The sequence below is a fragment of the Oratosquilla oratoria genome, chromosome 31 (genome assembly GCF_046742065.1).
Source record: "Oratosquilla oratoria isolate Oo_2021 chromosome 31, ASM4674206v1, whole genome shotgun sequence".
In the NCBI taxonomy this organism is placed as follows: domain Eukaryota; kingdom Metazoa; phylum Arthropoda; class Malacostraca; order Stomatopoda; family Squillidae; genus Oratosquilla; species Oratosquilla oratoria.
Genome location: NC_134807.1, coordinates 43506965 through 43519464, shown reverse-complemented (window position 1 = coordinate 43519464; position 12500 = coordinate 43506965).

The window sequence follows — 12500 nt, the reverse complement described above, 5'->3', positions numbered from 1 at the left end:
GCTAAATGTGAAGGAGGATAGGAAAGGAAAGATAGCTGCAGTGGGAAATGCGAAGAAAATGAGAGTGATGAGTGAGGAAAATGGAGGAGAAATAAGGAAGGATGAGGTGAAGGCAGTTGTTAAGATGATGAAAGCAGGTAGGGCACCTGGTCTAGGTGGATGCCATGCAGAATGTCTGAAAAAGGGAGGTACAGTGATGGTGGACTGGCTGGTGGGGTTATTTAATGTTTGCTGGAGAGAGGGTAGAGTGTCGTAGGGCTGGAGGAGTGCGTGTATAGTTCCACTTTACAAGGGAAAAGGGGATAAGTGTGAATGTAGTAGTTTAAGAGGGATTAGCTTGTTAAGTGTAGTTGGGAAGGCTTATGGGAGGATCTTGATTGAGAGGATTAGGAGAGGAACAGAAGGAGTAATTGGTGAGGAACAGTGTGGATTTAGGACAGGTAGAGGTTGTGTAGATCAGATCTTTGTGGTAAGACAGATATGTGAGAAAGCTATAGGAAAGGGGAAGAATGTTTTTTGGGCTTTTATGGATCTGGAAAAGGCTTATGATAGGGTAGACAGAAAGACATTGTGGGAGGTTATGCAGATATACGGGATAGGAGGAAAGCGTCTGGGAGCTGTCAAGAGTTTTTATGAGAGTGTATACGTCCCATACACATGTGAGTATCAGTCAGTCATATGACCCACTCACCCCTCCACTCAACCACCCCAACCACACTCTGGACTCCCTGGCGCCAGTATATCCTGCCAAATGCTGAGCAAGCTTTATGCTGAGCAAGCTTTATGCTCTCCGCGCGACCAGGCGACGTGCACATGCACACACGAACACACACGATCAGTCTAGTAACCACCCATTAATAACATGCAATGTTACGCATACTTACGGTCCTCCCCTGGATATATATACACATACTAGCTGTAAAAAGACACCCCATACTGTAATCCTAGGATAAATAGTAAGTAGTCTCGATGTAATCCTGCTTGCATAAAACTTAGAAATTATACCAAGTGGCAACTCACAACTGCCAACTAAGGATTTCCGGCCGATATATACGCGGACCCAACGCGAGAACGGTGGTCGGTCGATAACTTACAATGTGCGCTGTAGTGATAAGGAAGATGTGATAAATTACTATTGATGTAGAACTTTTAATTGTGTAGTGACAATAAGTGATTAAAGTGGAACTAGGTGACATATGGTGTTTGATATACTCGCCTACACATCTGGATAGGGACGGGACCACGTATGGATACGTGAACTGGTGGCAGCGAACGTCGTCCCCACACCTCTGAAGAAAACCGCCTGTCTCTGAAGAAAACACGTCCAAGTAATTCACCCCCGCCACCCGACTTCAGTCGAGCCAGCGCGGTCCATCGCTCGTCTAACTCAGAGACATATCCACCTCCTCACACCAACCGCTCCCTCTGCAACGGTCCGAGCGAAACTTCACTCTGAGAGGTAAACCACCTCCCCGCACCAACCGTTCCCTCCCAGACGCGCACCAACAGTCACTACACCTGCCTAATTAATCACGTCCCTGTCACCCAGTGCATAACAGTACGTTAATATCGCCGACCCATCTCACAACTACCTACTGACCACAGGTAACATAAAAATTTCTTCCACTTAATTCCAATATATCCCATAATAATAACCATACATTACCCCTTCAAATTCCAACCTTGATACTCGCACTTCCTTTCCATGCGAGCATCATTCACCGAGCCCAGGGGATTTCCACCGGCTGCGCACAGACCCGCGTAACAGCCACCTCATCCCCCCAGACAGCATACCCACTTTCCACATCAACCACCCAACCTCTTTCACCGAACGTTGCCTTCGACTACTACAATTGCAACGTCAGCAACACCACCCCCTGCTGACCATTACCACACCGCTCGATTCAGCTCACGGTATCAAGGTAACCATTATACCTTCAGATACCCACGTGCCCAACGCACGAAAACCTTACTCTATTCCATCTCTATATTTATATATATATATTAATTCCATATTTATTAAATTTATACATATTTGGTTTCTCTGTATTTATATACTTTATGTACACCTTTTTCTTTTGGTTGTCATACCTTTCTCATAATTTAACCAGTAGCTCTTATAATTATATGTTTCAACACTTAATATATTTTGCCTAATTTTAAAACAACATATATATGAATATGCAATAACTTTTACTAGATTTAACTATTACATAATATCACATTCATATGCATTCTTCCAGTTAAGTAATTCTTGTTTAAACTATATACATTTATATATACAATAACCTTTAATTGCTTTCACTACGTATTACCTGTTTATATTTAGATAGAACTTATACATTTTTATCAATGTAACCTATTTTACTGCTGTAAACCCATTTTTATATATAACCAATACAATTTAATTTCTTTTTATGACAACCATAGTTAATTCTATTATAAGTATAATATCACAATATTTAACTCCTTACTATACCATATTATTTCCACATTTTATTATTATTATATATATATATATATATATATTTATGATTTTACATATGTAATCCCGTTATACTGTATAACCGTTGACACCCTATACCCCCCTCCCTTATCTAAGCATAACATATTACCCCTTAGTTACTGTATACCAAATAATTCTAATTTAACTATTTTAAACTAGACCACCCATCTCACCTAACTATCAAGTAATACATGCATCTCTAGTTAACCACTAACATGGCAACAGGAACGAGAAGCAAATTAAAAAAAGCGGTAGAAACCATCCTCTCTAAATCTCAAGAGGAAAACCCATCACGCAACTCAAAACTAGACAAAGACGAACCAGATCCTCACCAATTAAATCCACAGGTTGACATTACCACAAAGCCCTTAGACCATAACCGCTCACTTACCTCCGACCACGACGCCCCTAAGGCAGGTACCCCAACAATCCCTCTTTATGAGAATGATATCTTACCCTTTTTTAACCAACCCTCTCAAATAGACCCCTTTCACCCCTCACAACTACAACCACCCATTCCTCCCATCCATCCAAATATGCAAACTACACCTCCTATAAGCCATAATCAGTTCAAACCCCATATCCCAACACACAATACCTCCCCTCACATTCAGCCACAGAACCAACCCTCTCAAATAGACCCCTTTCACCCCTCACAACTACAACCACCCATTCCTCCCATCCAGCCAAATATGCAAACTACACCTCCTATAAGCTATAATCAGTTCAACCCCTATATCCCAACACACAATACCCCCTCTCCCATTCAGCCACAGTACCAACCACCACCTAACCTTCCTCCAAACCCACAATATTATCCTTACCCACAACCTCAACCAACAATAATAAACAACTATCAAACCATTACTTCCCTCACAGAAATCCCAACCTTTTCCCAAGATAGTGGATTATCCATTACAGACTTCTTGACAGCATGTGACCTGTTTTTCTCAAAGAACCAACACTACTCTGACTCAGATAAAATAAATTTGTGCCGTCAGAAAATAGACCCATCTGACATTTGCCGTTCAAAGGCAAGGATGCTAGACAGTTTAGTTGCATGTGGAATCACATATCAAGAATATAAACACCACCTTCTTAATGTCTTTCACAACAAACAAGCAAACAACATCACTTTCCTTCTCACTTTCCTCAATAACACTAGAGTCCAACCACATTCCGTTACGAACATTATGGATTTCGTAGCAAACGGAATTAAAGAAGTCAGAGAGGACCTGGAGAATAACTCTCCTTGGATCCACACTGACCAATTTGGTCAAAAGGTCATGACCATAAAACACTTACTAACATTCTTTGAGATAGGTTTCTATCTCTCCCAACTCCCTCCAAAGTGTTTAAAGGAAGCCTCCAAAAGGGAACTAAACACTAGAAACCCTCTAGCTTATACCTATATCCTAGACATCACCAATGCTTGCAATGTATCTTTATCCACCCCCCACTATCTCCCCAGACTAAATAGCCTTCAGTCACAGCAGCCCCCTCCCACCAATCAAGGACAACCTTCTAAGTGGTGCTCCTACCATTCATCACCCAGTCACAACACTAGCGACTGCATACAAAAACAACAAATGCAAACACAGGCACCACGCCACCCTATCCCTTGCTCAGTTCATGGAACCATTTCCCACACCGATGCCCAGTGTCGAACACAGCAACAACAATACCCACAGGTACAACACCACCCCATCCCTTGCTCAGTTCATGGTACTACCTCCCATACGGATGCGCAATGCAAGGTGCAATATCAAACCATACAAGCTCCACCCCCCCTCCAAACCTCCACTCCTACCTACACCAACACATCCAAACAAATACTGCAGCCTACACAAAACAACAACTCACTCCAACGAAGAGTGTTACCTACAGAAATCACAACCACAACCTCACCAGAGAACTAACAAACCGTTCACCACCTCTCGACAAACAGCTCCCTCCCACACAACACGCACAACTCAACACCGATTGGGGGAACGTGTACCAGCCTCACGCACCAAACCACCATAAGAATATCTCACACACAACACAACTACGTCACCCTAAAAGTGACTTTAGATCAACTCACAGTTGACATGATGGTTGATACAGGAACAAACCTGAACATCATCCCAAGAGCTCTCTATGAAGCATTAAATGACCCACCCCAAATTCAAATTTCCAATATGGAAGGACTCCTACTAGAAGGGAGCACCATTTCTCTACACGACACCATAGACTTAAATATAGAAGTCAACAACTTCCAAGTAGGTTTCACACCTTTCCACATAGCTGACGAATGGAGTCTCGATCAACAAGGTATGATAGGATTAAAATCATTGAGGACATGGAAAACTATTATAGACCTAGAGAAAAATAACATCTCCTTCTCAGATGTGAATGATGAGCCAACTGTCCCTGAGACACCCGACTCAGACACACAACCTCTCTCATGTCTCCCTTCCTCAAATACTCCAATTCCAACTAACAGCTATTCCTTCCGACCACCCCCTTCTGTCACCTCAAAGGCATTGATGTCTAACACAGTCATTATTCCCCCTAAACATTCCATGACTGTCCCACTATTCATACCCGGAGCAATCGGACATCAGGACGCCATAATTGACTCAGAAACGTCTAGACTTACCAACATCTCAATTGAACACTCTTGGGACATAATCCAGGAAAATAGAACGGCCTTAGCCATGTTAACTAACCTCTCAGACCAACACCGTAAAATCAGGAAGAATACTAACATTTGCGCAGTCCACCTCCATAATTCCCCTATCCAGGAACCACTCCCACAACACATCAACCCAGTAAGACCAACACAACCCCTCACCCCTATCCATCCAGACCAAATCATAACATCAGCTGACGGAGAAATTCATAACGAGCTATTAGCTCTCCTACGGAGGAATAGATCAGCTGTCGCCTTAGAAGGTGAACCACTAGGCAAATGTGATATAATCAAACATCACATCCAAATTCCCCCTAACACCCCCCCTTCATACACCCCCGCTTACCGCATACCTCACAGTAGGAAATCCCAAGTCAATAGCAGTGTACAAGAGATGATACACCAAGGCGTAATTTCCCATTCAGACTCCCCATGGAACAGTCCCCTCTTTTTGGTCCCTAAGAAAGACGGAACCCTACGCACTGTTGTAGATTTTAGGAGTGTCAATCATCTAACTCAATCTGACCCCCACCCACTACCTGCCATGCAGGACGTCCTCCAATCAATAGGTAACGGTAACTCGGTTTTTTCCACCATTGACCTTAAGTCAGCCTTCTGGCAAGTAGAACTCACTGAAGAATCAAAACCCGTAACTGCATTCTCCACTGATAAAGGACATTTCCATTTTCAACGTATGCCCTTTGGCCTTAAAAACGCCCCCTCAACCCAACAACAGTTGATGACCCGCATATTCAGTGACATGATAGGAGTCTCATTATTGGTCTATTTAGACGACCTCATTATATATAGCCCCACAGAAAGAGACCACCTTAACACTTTAGAGATTGTCATCAAACGTCTCAAATATACGGGGTTAAAGATTCAATTAAAGAAATGTAGATTCCTCATGAAGGAACTCACCTTCCTAGGCCATAAAGTGGATGCAAAGGGGATTCATACAAACACAGATAAAATAGATACAATAAACAATTTCCCAACCCCCAGAAACGCAAATGAAACGCGAAGTTTCATAGGGCTAGCCTCATACTACAGACATTTCATCTACAATTTTGCACACATAGCTTCCCCCCTAACCAAATTCACAAGAAAAGGCGAACCATTTCAATGGTCAGAAACAGAACAACAAAGTTTCGACACACTGAAACACTCTCTGACCACAGCCCCTGTACTAGCCTTCCCTGACATGAAGAAAGAATTCTTTCTTTACACAGACGCCTCCTCTAAAGGAATAGGCGCAGTCCTACAACAGAAAGATGAAAATGGCAAAGAGCACCCCATAGCCTACGCAAGTAGAGTACTCAATAAGCCTGAAAGTAACTATTCAACTACACACAAAGAAGGCTTAGCCCTCATATGGGGTCTGAAACATTTTAAGTTTCTTATCCTAGGTTACAAGATAACAATATTCACTGATCACCAACCCCTAGTCTATCTCTTTAACTCTAAAGACTTACATGGGAGAGTTGCTAGATGGAAAGCAACTCTCCTTGATTACGATCCCAAGATCGTATACTTAGCTGGGAAAGCTAACGTAGTGGCAGATTGCTTGAGCAGACAAACTCACATCACCCCCATAACCCAAACCACATGCATACCTATGCAAGAACTCAGAGATGAAAGATGAAAGAGACCCTATATGGTCTCCAATAAAACAACATCTCCTTTCACAAACCCCCTTACAGTCCCGACCACCTGTCCCTATAGAGGAACTCAAACTGGTCGACGGAGTCATAAGGAGAACCACTAACACCAGAGAGGTTACTGTTATCCCCAGAGCCCAAGTCCCCAAGGTCCTACACATATTGCACGAGAGTGCAATGGGAGGCCACTCAGGCAGAGATATGACACTAAACACTGCTAGGCACACATATTACTGTCAAAACATGAAAAGAGACATAACCACGCATATTGACTTTTGTGTCACTTGCAACCAATTCAGAGGCCCTGACCCCAAACAACTCCACATAAAAGATATCCCACTCCCTGCTGAGCCATGGGAAACACTTGGCATTGACCTACTGAAAATGCCAACGAGCCATCAAGGTTCCAACTATGTACTCACAGCAGTAGAATATTTCTCTAAATACACAATCCTAATACCACTCCAAGACAAAACAGCAGAGACTGTAGCCAAAGCCCTAGTTAACAATATCTTTTGTAGATACAACATACCACACACAATGTTATCTGACAATGGATCAGAATTTAAAAATGAGGTGATGCGCGAAATAGCACACCTCTACAACATTGACCAAACATTTGCCACTGCATACCACCCACAGGGAAATGGTTTGACTGAGCGAACAAATCGCAAGGTCCTAGAGGTTCTCAGACCCTTGGTCAACGATCTCATGGACAGTTGGGAAGATTGGCTACCACAGGTACAAGCCAGTATCAATAGCACAGTCAATTCCGCAACAAAGATGTCCCCGCATGAGATCATTTTCGGCCAACCAATGCGCCTACCCTACCAAATATTCAACCAACCACCCCCACCCTTATACAACCTAGATAACCTCACACACTGCATCAAAAGAGGTATGCAAACCATTTACAAACAAGTTAGAGCAAACTTGAAAGAAGCCCAGGAAAAGACAAAGACAAAACAACACAAACGCTCAATCCCACTTGACATAACGCTTGGTGACACTGTCATGGTCAAAGACTCAACCAGGACTAACAAACTCAGACCCAAGTTCTTAGGTCCCTTCACAGTCACAAGCTCACTCCCTAACAATGTTTTTCTACTAACGGATCCTTCCGATCACACAACCATGTGACCATACATGGAGAGAAGCTGAGAAAGGTCAAACTCAACCTCCCATCAACAACCCACCTACCACGACCACACATAACTCATCCAAACGCAAGTCTCATCCCATGACTCTGCGTCGACGCAACTAAAACATGCACTCTAGCTCTCGCCCCTGAAGATGCAGGACGTCATGTATCTATCAGTGGAGGTTAAAATGGCCGTTTACAATAATAACTCCCTTCCGCATATCTAGTAAACCTTCTCTACTTCCTTCCGACCACTATAACCTTAGCGAGAGCCAGATACACATATCCTCAGTCACTAAGGCATTGCCTTTCTTCCACAGATGAAACTCCTCTTGGCACTCCTCATCCTCGTCCACCTCACCCTCTCCGTGCCAAGGCTCCTGCCTGGCGCTATAGTGAACAAACACGGCACCGCCGCATGCGTTGAAGATTCCATAATGATTAAGCTCCGCATCTCTCCCAACACATTGTTAGATCCCATTACAAAATTACAAAAGGACCTAATAGACGTGGAAAAATTAATTGGCAGGCAAGTACCCAATGACACTCATCAAAACTATCAAACCTCATTGACACTATACCACAACGTCAACGCGTTACAAGAAAAACTAAACACAATCAAATACACAATATACCACCTCCCAGACCCAGACGATGACACCACAACGACCAGTAGAACAAAAAGAGGACTTTTCGACTTTATGGGGATAATTTCCAAATCCCTATTCGGAACTGCTACTGAACAAGACATTCAAACGGTTCATTCACACATAGGGAAAATAACAAGAGTACTACACCAACAAGGGAAACTCATAGATCTAAACTCAAAGAACATAGACCTCCTCGCTGACTCTGTAAATTCGGTGATTGACAAATACAATGACCTTGCACAGTTCACAAACTCTCAGTTATCGCAGATCACCAATTCCCAAACTGCCCTCTGCTTCCTTCATCACCTGAATGAACTAGACAAAGAACTAGACAGTCTCCTAGAACATTCCAATCTCATCCAAAGAGATATTTGGAACGCCCACGCAGGAGTAGTCGACTTCCAAATGATCACCCCAACCCAGCTTAGTCAAACACCACGACGAGCCCACAGTACACTGCAACTTACCCCCTTCTTTTCTAAACATGAAATACAGCATTATTACCTCATCTTGTCATCAACTATCTTTCAACAATTCATTCTCATCCACATCCCTATGGACCCCATCAAGAGATTCTCCCTTTGGGAAATTTACCCTTTCCCCTACCCTTACCAAAACCGCACTATGACACTCAACCTACCAACCTCCACCATCTTAAAATCAAACGACGGTCAGTGGTTAACACTGACCTCACCGGAAACCATGGCGACTTGCAAGATAGCACGACCCAACTTCCATATCTGTCCAGCCTATCCCTTCCACTTCCAACTAACCAAATCCCAACCATGCCTCTCGGAACTCACAACCGACGGAGTAAATTTTTCCGAAACGTGTGACTTTCGTTTCTCAGACAACACCCAATTTCACCATACCCATGTAGGACATAAACACTTCATATATTTCCCCCACCCAACCTTAGTGTTTGTCATGTGCCTACGCAAACCACCCACCCATCATAAGATAAACGGCTCCATCACTCTGCCAGACACTTGCCACACCTACATGATGGACTCAATGCTACTCCCCAACAAACTCCACGACCAAGGTACCCTTAACTTGACCCACGACCTAGGTCCCATAACCCAACTGATACTCCCTCCCCTACCTAAGATCCCCGATACAATCCTTCCAAGTAATATAGACATGGTACACCTACTGAATAAATCGACTACTCTTGACATGGACTCACTTGACCTACACTACAAGGTACTGCCCTATACCTCCACAGCCCTTTCACTCTTAATCATTCTCTTTATACTTGTGATATTGACCAAATTCTGTTGCACGAAGTAAAACCTTCCACAACATTTCAACCCCCATTCCCGACCTTTTGTAAACCTAGATTAAGTTCCTTTTTTTCTTGTGTCTCACCCAATGTCCTAAATATCATAATAATTCTTACGAGAAACTATATACATACTATGAAATAAAACAAGTGGTAAGTGACACACCAAACTGACCATAGAACAGTGTTTAGAAAATTACACTCCCTACAGTGATAGTGATAAAACACATGAACGCCATAACATTTGGAAACTGATTTCAACAGTGATATCAAATATATATATAGTGTAACCTTTCATATGATAATGGATATAATATGTAATCTGGTGAGACACAACACTACTCTTCGGAGACACAACATCGCATACCCTTATTTACAGTTCATGATCCCCCTTGGGACCTCAGATTCACTTCAGCAACAACCCCCCCATCTCCACATATAATCACCCAGGATTTTGTGTCTCTGAACCTTTTCTCGATGTATTACCCATATGAATACTTTTGTAAACCATGTAACCTAAGGTGCCGGGTGACACCTAACCCCAGGGGGAGAGCGATATGTATACGTCCCATACACATGTGAGTATCAGTCAGTCATATGACCCACTCACCCCTCCACTCAACCACCCCAACCACACTCTGGACTCCCTGGCGCCAGTATATCCTGCCAAATGCTGAGCAAGCTTTATGCTGAGCAAGCTTTATGCTCTCCGCGCGACCAGGCGACGTGCACATGCACACACGAACACACACGATCAGTCTAGTAACCACCCATTAATAACATGCAATGTTACGCATACTTACGGTCCTCCCCTGGATATATATACACATACTAGCTGTAAAAAGACACCCCATACTGTAATCCTAGGATAAATAGTAAGTAGGCTCGATGTAATCCTGCTTGCATAAAACTTAGAAATTATACCAAGTGGCAACTCACAACTGCCAACTAAGGATTTCCGGCCGATATATACGCGGACCCAACGCGAGAACGGCGGTCGGTCGATAACTTACAATGTGCACTGTAGTGATAAGGAAGATGTGATAAATTACTATTGATGTAGAACTTTTAATTGTGTAGTGACAATAAGTGATTAAAGTGGAACTAGGTGACATATAGTGTTTGATATATTCACCTACACATCTGGATAGGGACGGGACCACGTATGGATACAAGAGTAGTAGAGCTTGTGTCAGGATTTGAAATGGAGAGAGTGAGTGGTTCGAGGTAAAGGTGAGACTTCGTCAAGGATGCGTTATGTCGCCCTGGCTGTTCAACTTATACATGGATGGGGTGCTGCGAGAGGTAAATGCAAGGGTAGTGGGCAAGGGATTGGAGATGGTTAAAGAAAATGGAGAAAAGTGGGAGGTGAGCCAGCTGTTGTTTGCGGACGACACTGCGCTTGTGGCAGGATCGGAGGAGGGATTGAGGAAGTTGGTGGCAGAGTTTGGGAAAGTATGTGATAGAAGAAAGCTAAAGATAAATGTGGGTAAAAGTAAGGTGATGAGATGTACAAGGGGTGAAAGTGGCAGTAGACTGGAAGTGAGCATTAAGGGAGAGCGACTGGAGGAAGTGGATAGTTTTAGATACTTGGGCGCAAATGTGGCAGGAAAAGGTGGAGTGAAGGTGGAGGTAGAATGTAGATTGATAGAATCGAGTAAATGCCTTGGTGGATTAAAAAATGTAATGAGGAATAGACATTTGGGAATGGATGCTAAGAGGAGACTGTATGAAGGAGTGATTGTGCCAACATCACTGTATGGGGCAGAAACATGGAACATAAGAGAAGAAGAGAGGAGTTTGAATGTGTTTGAGATGAGGTGTCTGAGAAGTATGATGGGGGTTACTAGGTTGGATAGAGTGAGAAATGAGGAGGTGAGGAGGAGAACAGGGGTGAAAAAGGAGCTGGGAGATAAGGTTGATGAAAGAGTATTAGGATGGTTTGGACACATGGAAAGAATGAGTGAAGAAAGACTAGTAAAAGAGGTATGGAAGGCAGATGTGGAGGGAGTGAACATGAGGGGACGTCCTAGGATGAGATGGATGGATGGGGTGAAGGGGGCTTTGGGGAAGAGGGGAATGTCTGTTGAGGAAGGACGGGAGAGGACAGAAGACAGGGGTGAATGGAGAATGGTTGTATATGGATGATGTTGTGATTTCATGAGGTGGAATGGGCGGGGGGTGGGGGGGTGGGGGTGAGGTAGTATGTGTGAGCAAAATTTGACGCAGCCTGAAGGGATTTCTCCCCGTCTTCTCCTTTTATGCAATGGGGGGACGGAGAGGGGGGTCGCCGATTTAATGAAGTGGCCTTGCTGTGGATGTGCTGTGTCTTGCGACACTGCTTCTGACCCAGGGCAGTGGACAAGGTGCAGGGATGACTCGTCATCCAGGAGATGCTCAGATAAGAGGGAGGGTGTAGTGGTGTGGAGTGTATTCAGGGATGGAATGGGTGGAAATGATTTTATGCCTTTCCCTTTTTGGCTACCTCCCTTGTAAGGGGGAAAAAGCCTTGGTATATGTATGTATGTATGTATTTCTAAAGCAATATATGAATAGACTAATGATTGCCAAATAACATACTGG